The sequence below is a fragment of the Clytia hemisphaerica genome, unplaced genomic scaffold (assembly GCF_902728285.1).
Source record: "Clytia hemisphaerica strain Z4C2 unplaced genomic scaffold, Clytia hemisphaerica genome assembly, whole genome shotgun sequence".
In the NCBI taxonomy this organism is placed as follows: domain Eukaryota; kingdom Metazoa; phylum Cnidaria; class Hydrozoa; order Leptothecata; family Clytiidae; genus Clytia; species Clytia hemisphaerica.
In genome coordinates, this window is record NW_027103726.1 from 856,802 (window position 1) to 865,620 (window position 8,819).

Genomic DNA, 8,819 nt, shown 5'->3' on the forward strand with positions numbered 1-8,819 from the left:
TACCTTTTATTCTGAATCTGTTGTTATTGTGTTTAAAACGTTATCAAATGTTATTTGATTTAATCTTAATGGGTTCAATGTATCAAATATCTCAGTTTAGTTGACACTTTGGTATCTTTGTTGCGTCACAGCGAATGTTTTGTCTTTATTTTAGTTTGTATCTTTGAAAGACCCCATCAGAATTAGGCAAGGCTGTCGGATTTAAGACTACTCACGGTACAGTCTTATATCTGGGTACGCCCAAGATTAGGCTATAATAGACGTCACCCGCGTTTTTTTATGCAAATTAACATCTATTCCACTTTGCGACTTTTTCGAATGTTTTGAGCCCGGGTTTTCGGGCTCTAAACATTCGATTTTTTGATGTCTCTTTTGAATTTCGAAGCTCCTGCAGTAGTGAAAAAATCGAATTTGCGTCAAAACACTTGAAAGGCTTCTAATTTTCGAAAATCGTCAAAGTGGAACTCACTAAGAAACAAGATGAAAAATCCTGGTTTTTAGTGAGGTACTCGCTAGCCCAAGACATCCGAGTATGATAAACCTTAAGACCAAGAACTTGACAAATCTGCTATATTGTGTATGTTGCTCACCCATGAGTTGCTTAGACCTTTTCCTACTCTTGATCTGATGCCATGTTAAATAATTAGAAACTCCACCATTAAAACAATAACACTTGATGTATACTTAGTAAAAGTGTGTATGGTATTCAATTTTTTTGTTTTGATGCTGCAATTGACTGGAGTTTTTAAATATTCAACATATATCATGATCAGGAAAAGAATATCTATTTTTATTACTAAACATGCAAAATAAAAGGGGTAAACTAAACAACTGTCTTTCCAGAAATTCTCTTTTTTGTCTAATGTTGAGAAAACAAATCTAAGCAATAGATAATTGGGGCTTAAAAATTTCAATGTTAAAAAGTACACGTTTTTTTTTTTTTTAAGAAACTAGTATTACCAAGCAGCCTCAATGTTTCTTAAGAAATCAGCCTTTTGAGCCTTAAATGTTTCTTATATGTTTCTAAACTTTTTGACATAATCAGCCTATTTTTCATGTTTTGATTGGAAGGTTCTTAAAAAAACGAATTAAAAATATCATTTTTTCATTTTCAGCCTCAGCATGTTTCTTAGATGTTTCTTAGTTTTTGGGCATTCTGAGCCTCATGTTTCTTAAAAGTGTGTTTCTTAAAAAAAAAAAAACGTGTATTCCCACATAGCTCTAAGGTTTTGACTTTTGATAGGCTGCTCTCACTTATCTGTTTTATCATTCATAGCAATTTTCAGGGAATTGTTTTTTGTTTTTTTACATTTTTAAACAGTTCCAGGCTGCTAGAGATCACTCAACATGAAAAAGTCATACATATTTTCCTCAATTTTTCAAAGAGCAGTAAAAAAACTGGGGAAATTTAATTTCTTTGCAGAAATAACCACTTTGAATGGGGGTTCGCGTTTGGCAGAATATATTATAATCAACCAAACTTTGTTGCTTGTACCCCATTTCGCCTGCTGAACTGACCTTTAACTAGCCTGGAATCTTTAACTTAGTTTTCATATCTTGTAGGTATTGAAAAAGAAAATATTAAAAAATCAAGTTGCTGAATGAACCTTGTAAAGCCAATACAATGTTCACTACAGTAATCAAAAAAGTCAAGAAAAGTTTTAGTACTCTAAACCATTGATGTCTGTTTTTTTTATGAAGAAATGATTAATTAATATTTTACCAGCAGGATTACATTTATGGATCAATGGAAAATAGTACCAGTGAATCCTAATTTGAGCCATGGAGTTGTTGATTGTCAGTATAGGGAATCATAAATTTGATGCAAACCTTATTGTTATTATAAATACTTGTTATGGTATATCAATTTTCGCATTATTATTTACACTGACTGTTTTTTATTTGAATCTTGAGCAATTGAGTTCTTCAAAACAGTCAATGAATCACCCAAGGTAGAAAGCGAATGTAAAATTGTATATCTATTTAATGTCAATGCAAATTTTGTTGCTAGCGTGTATATTGATATTTATCAATTTGAGGTCTGAAAATCCTGGCATTTGTGCCACTCTTCAGATACTAATTGTTTATCTTTCACTAATGTTTCATTTTATGTATTTTTCAATGTTACTGAGGGCGTACATTGCTACTAAAAACCCTTGGAAAGCCCGTACGCAAGGAACTATTACCAGAAAATTCAGCTTAGTTGTAATTATACCGTCTTCTTTGGTTGTTTTGTTTATCCTTGAATGCTACTACACAAACCATAAACAATGGAGTTGTACAATGTTTGATCGTTTCTATATCCGATTTGTTGTTCTTTTTATTATGGGTGGAACCGTATTTACTGGATTTACCGCAGGAACTGCTATGTTGATTATTCGAATCAACAGCTTAAAGGAAGTGAATTTTAGATTTCAGCAGATGGTCAAACAACTAGTACTGGCAAACCAAATTCGGAATATTTACAGTCTTTCCATTATACTTACAGTATTACTTGGGATGAACATACATTTCTTGAAAGACAGGGATATCTCCCAATTTGTGGTGATGGACGGCATATTTCATCTCTTCTTGGTATGGAAATAATTTTTAACACCCCTGTCTCACAGGGCCGGTGGACCTTTTTTCCTCAGTGGGGATAAAAACTCCTATTGAAATCCCAATGGGGATAGAAATTCTATTGTTCCAAGGTTAAAAAATCAAGTGGGGATGGGTATGGAGTGCAATTTTTAAACATTGAATTTCGAATGGGGATGAAATCAAAGTAAAAACTCCGGGTATTTTCCCAACGGGGACGAATTTTTTGCCAAATTTTCCAGTGGGTCTGGGGTCCCAGCGGGTCTGTGAAACAGGGGTGTTTTTTAAACTTGCAAAGAATATATACCAGAATCCTAGGAAGGGCACTCAAGGTAAACGACCTATCGTTCGTTCGGCCCTAAAAGGTCATTTTCCAGGGTTCACAAAGTGCACTGTAAGGGTCGAAATGAGCAAAGATGAGAAAAAATGCACTCTAAAGGTATAAAATTTGGAAAATCTGGCCATATTTTGCCTTATTATATATCTACATAGTTCAGCTCTTTCTTTCTCTATGGTATTAAACCCTGAAATACATAAATAAAGATCGCTGACATGCCTTAAATGGAGATTATTTGTATGTCAAATAAACTACCACTCGTAATCCACCCATCATTATTTTCAATCTTTCTGCATGGGGTTCTAATTCATTTTTTATCCCATTTCAGGGATTCCATTTCATACTTTTTGAGTGGTGGTTTCATAACGAGGTAAGCAAAGATCAGGTTTATGACCTATAATTGCTAGATGTGATTTTGAAATTTTGATTTATCAACACGTTTTTTGCTTGTAACTATTTGCTTGTGATCATGATACAAGAAGTATCGAAACGTCAAGAATGAACAAAATTTTGTTTTTCGTCTTTACTTTTTTGTTGAGAATAATCTGGCCCAGAAGAAAATTTTTTAAAGATAAGAATGTATGAAACTCCTCATTATTGTATGGATTTATTATTAGGGATTTTTCTAAGCACTTTTTTATGTCCGCATACCAGCCAAAGATGCTAATCAAAAATTAACCCCTGTTTTGTGACATTTTTCATGTCATCCACTATTTTGCTCATAGAATGAGGCCATCATGTGGCTTACATGTCAAAATACATCCATGGTTAAGCTGAATAATTTATCTACCTGTTGCAAAAAGAACAAATTTTGTGGCTTACTCAACTTAAATATATTAAAGCATTAAGTGTGAGTAAAATATGTGGCTGACAAAAAAGCCACAAAAAAGTACATTTAACAACGCAAAAGTACTGTATGTACATTTAACACTTTTTGGAAAATTCAGCCTTTCTTCTTTCAAGTCAAGAAGGTCCCATTCAGAGATCACTTTTCAATATCGTGTGGCTTACACTTTAAAAAAAACTAGAATTTTTGAACTGCAGCCACAATTTTGACTCAAATAACAAAATTTTTTTTTTTAATCATATCTCCACGTTGAGGTCTATTACCCTGTGAAATCTCTATGGCTGACTCAAAACATATGAAGAGTTATTCCAAAAAGTTGATTTTGAGCATTTTTTACAATGTCACACTATTTTTGATTAGCATCCAAAATATTCAATCTATGAGTTTTTGAAACTCAATTCAAAATAAATGAGATATTTTCTAGCGAAATTGACGAAATTTTTTTGTTGGTTATTAGCAACAATAACTAATTATAATCTACATATTCAAGAGTTTTTGAGAGCTTTGCCCTCTGAACATCTCAAGACCCCCAGCTTCATCAATGCACAGCTTTGCTGAGAAAATTCCTTTTCAGGCATATTAGAAATTCAATCTAAGTTTACAAAAACGGCCTGATTATGACTTAAAGTTGCTCAATTTCCTTTCTTATTCTTGGGAAAAAATCTGTTGCTTGAACAAAGAAATTCGATCTTTATTTCAATCATTCGAAACTATAGTGAGGAATTAGGAATTCAGTTTAAAGATATTGGCTATAGATTTCACTGAATTTCGTCCAAGACAGCATGAAACTGCCAGTAGGAAAAATTCTAAGAAGCCAAAAGAAACTTTATCTGTAAAACCTGTTTTTCTTTATTCTAGTAAACTGTATATTTTCTCAAACAAATTCATTATTCAAATCTTTTCAGGAAATGAGAAAACCATTCAAATGGCAACGTCAAAAAGATGTCCGAGAAATCGCTATGAAAAATAAAAACAAACGAATCATAACGGACACCTCTGTGACTGTGACCAGTACAGTCACTTCTAATTTGACTATGATGTAAAGGTCAATCCCAATTTGAATGCCATCAGACCTATATGGAATCTACATTTTAACAAATTTGACATATTTTTTTTTAAATCATTTTGTAAGATGCATAGGGTAGTAGAATATATTTGGAAAGGCCTTGGAGAGGGAATGTGCGAGGGCACTAAAGGTAAGCGACCTGCGTAGGGAGGAACTTTGAATTCAGAATTACAATTGTGACCCTAATTACATGTTTTCAATCCTAAGTTCATAGGTCATAAGTCTAAAATCTGAGTTAAAACTCTGCATTGCTGAACTACATTTTTTTCTATAAGCATACAAAATACCGAAAACTGGCTCGAAGATGCTTAGATCGAGATATTTGCTAGGCTGACAAATGCTTGAAGGATGCTTGTATCTTTAGGTAAATTTTATCCGTGAAATCCCAGCAAAAATCGGAAAATGTAGACTCGGCACTCGGGTAATGCTTATATTAGCGTATTCTTAAATTTTATTAATTTCGCTTAGCGAAAGTATTACGATAGCCTTCCGTGTGTCTGGCTGGCGAGACATTTTTTCGGGCGCAAATTATGGCGTGGGCGTTTGGCTGCGGGCGTACTACGGCCAATATTCAAAAGGTGGACTCACTCACAAAGATAAAAAGTGATATAAAACAGGGCTTTTCTTAATAAATAAAATACGCTAGGCTAGTACAAGAAGTGTAACCAAGTTTTTGTAAACACTCATCGTGAGAACTTTTTAATGGCTGCTTGATTGCACATGTATTTGAATGCTTTTGAAACTTGCTGCAGCTGTATAAATTTTTATCATATTTTCTGGTTTTTTGTAGAGTGTTTAAAGAGGTTTAATATTTGTTTACTCCTAAGTATTTTATGTTTGTGTAGTTAGTGAATGCACCAATAAATTGATCATGCTCAGTAAAAGTAGTACAAAAAGAGTTAATTTTCCACAACAAACAACAACATTACTCTCTCTTCTCTTCTTCACCAAAACTACAAACAGCACAGGTATGATCTTTTTTTCCTTTTTTCACCAGATAGTTATGTGTTAATAGTGAAACCAGTTGTGACAAACAGTCAGTTTTAGCAAGTACCGTGAAGTTGGGTAACTTACATCAGTGGAGGGTAACTTGCACAGAGCCATCAAATGACTGACCAATCAAAGCAGCAAAATTTCAAAACAAATGAACTACACAGCTCCGCTTGCAGCTCTAGCCTACCATTTTTGTTTTGATTTAACTTTGTATTTTAATGACCAAACGGGTCATTTATTTGAGGGCTATGCATCCACTGATGCAAGTTACCCGATCTAATGGTATTTCTTAGAAATCATGTCAATTGAAATTCAGCAATCATTTTTGTATAGTCGAAACGACCCTGCCTAGACACTACCGTACATTGTCATTGTACGGTGATTTACGGTGGGTAAAGTGGGGTTTACAGATAATACAGCAGGTTTCAAATTAACCTATTTTTACCGCCATACAAAGGACATTTAGATCCAGCCCCACTGTACACCACCGCACAATGTACAGCGGTCCCTCGTTAATGATGACAGTTTTTTATCCGATGAAGTTTGATTGGTCAGTTGGTATTTGATGAGTTTGGTTAGTAAAAGTTCCAGCTTTTCCTCCCCGATGGGATGATAGATATTGGCTCTCTCTTTAAGCTTTAGCGTGGGCGTCTGCTAATAAGCCGTTGGAATGTAAATATGATGGGTAACAAGGTAATAAATCAAACTAATCAAGCTTCAATCAACTCACCGATCTTGATCCACCTTTTTGCTAATTAAGATTTTCATTTTGAATCATGGTACCATTATTTGTATAAGATTCCCATTTCCGCACTAAGATTCTTGTTACTTTTCTGGAATCTTTCCCCTATATATTTTTCACAGGCGGGATAATCGGCAAGAGATTGGGTAGGGTTTGTTTAATGGGATGCTTATAAAGGAGTCAAAGTTTAATCTCAAGGAGTATTATTTCTTTAAAGCTTAAAGTTGGCTAGTTTTTACCCTGCAATTTTCTAGTCCAGAAGCTGGAGCTCAACTACACTAATTTTTTTATAAGCATAACGTTTACAAGCATACTGAAGCTCAAATTTCCAGAAAAATTAAGCATATATATGCTAAGCATACCTTGAAGCTCAGCCAAAGAAATTTTTGGAATCATAATTTCCCAAACTTCAGAAAATAACAGAAGAATGAAGAAGAGAATTACAAACAAAATCCGAAAAATTGGTGATTTTATTTTGTTTAATCTCTTATAAATAACACAACTTGGTCTCTTAAGAATGTACACTATCTAAACTTACATAATTTTTTACCAAGCATAGGGTTAAGCATAATTCGAGTCTCAAAATTGAGCTTTACTTAAGCATAGTGAGCTTCAGCTGGGGGGGGGGGGTAAACTTGCCTCGATGGGATCAACTGATGCTTGTCAGGGTGGGGGGGGGGGGTTTAGACCTGCTGTCCGGGGGATCAAAAGTCACAATGTCCAGGGGGGGGGGAGTTTCCAAAAAAGTATACAAAATATTTTTCTGACTAGCCATTTTTCTCAATTTTACATAAATTCTACTGTTTATAGAAAGATGAACTTTGCGCAAGTGAAAGAAGTCTTAATGAGCCCCTCCCCAGCGGTTTGCGTGATGGCGTGATTGGGACTTTTTTCTTGCGTGATGGCATGATTAGAGATTTTTTTGGCGTGATGGCGTGATCAAGATTTTGTTGTGATGCGTGATAGGGCAAAAATTTGAGGCGTGATGCGTGATTTGGGGGCATACTGGAGAAGTGGGACGTGGGACGGTGGGACGCTCAGGTGGGACGCTCGAGTGGGACGCTCAGGTAGGACGCTAAGGTGGGACGGTAGTGGGACGCTAAAGTGGGACGGTAGTGGGACGCTAAGGTGGGACGGTAGTGGACGTAAGGTACGGTGGGACGGTAGTGGGACGGTAGGGGGACTAAGGTGGACGACGGTAGTGGGACGCTCAGGTGGGACGGTAGTGGGACGCTCAGGTGTGACTGTAGTGGGACGGTAGTGGGACGCTCTCTCGTAAGGCTTTTGTATCTTTGCTTCTCTGATAATTATGTACGAGTAAAAAAGAACTCAATATGAGTAAATGAATACTTTCACAAAACACATATACATGATCTGTTCTTCAGTTTTCAACCTACACAGGATTTCGGCCAAAATATATATATTGATTTTTTTTATCATATAGTGGATGATAAACGAATAATAATAATATTCAAATTGGATGTTTGATCGAAAAGCTACCAAGCAATATGCGTGCGAGTCAGAAATAAAATTTGATGAAAGAAGTTTTTGGGCGCCACGTGTATGTTTCACCTCACGGGTTTTCCCTTTCACGTGAACAATGTGGATACTTTTATTATTCATGCTGATGGTGTAACCCTTTGTTGTCGATTCGAATGCTTTCCTTTCATTCGAATTTTGAATTCGAAAAGTAAACATCTTGTCTCTGGGGAAATCCCTGTGATTGGAATATATGATACTCTTTAAAATCAGTTCTCGCAGATTTAGACATTTAGCCTCTAGGCTAAAAAGAGCGTTAGAATTGTTGAAATTGCTCTGTAAATTACACAATTGAATTACACAAAAAGAGCCAAGAGGAGGAGCCAGAAATTGATTTATCTGACTGACTAGCTTTTTGTGTCTTTGTAGCTTCGATCAAATTGATTATGTTATTATTTTATAATCCATTCACTATGAAAAAAGTCAAAAACATTTCGATCGATCTGTGTATTGTTTATAAGTACTTGACCTGTCCCTCTTCACTGTATTATAAAAAGAAAAAGACAAAATACATATAAAAGAGCGTCCCACTACCGTCCCACTTGAGCATCCCACTACCGTCCCACCTTAGCGTCACACTACCGTCCCACCTTAGCGTTCCACTACCGTCCCACTTTAGCGTCCCACTACCGTCCCACTTGAGCGTCCCACCGTCCCACGTCCCACCGTCCCACGTCCCACTTCTCCAGTATGCCTGATTTGGGCTATTCCTCGCTAT

The 8,819-nt window shown here is 35.8% G+C and overlaps 1 long non-coding RNA gene across 1 annotated transcript; it reads left to right on the forward strand.

Moving 5' to 3' along the window:
• Positions 1–1,567: 1,567 nt before the first annotated feature.
• LOC136804678 (uncharacterized) lies at positions 1,568–4,857 on the forward strand. The gene is made up of 3 exons (XR_010846290.1): positions 1,568–2,574; positions 3,243–3,284; positions 4,667–4,857. It is a non-coding gene; the product is annotated as an uncharacterized lncRNA (long non-coding RNA).
• The last annotated feature ends 3,962 nt before the right edge of the window (positions 4,858–8,819 follow it).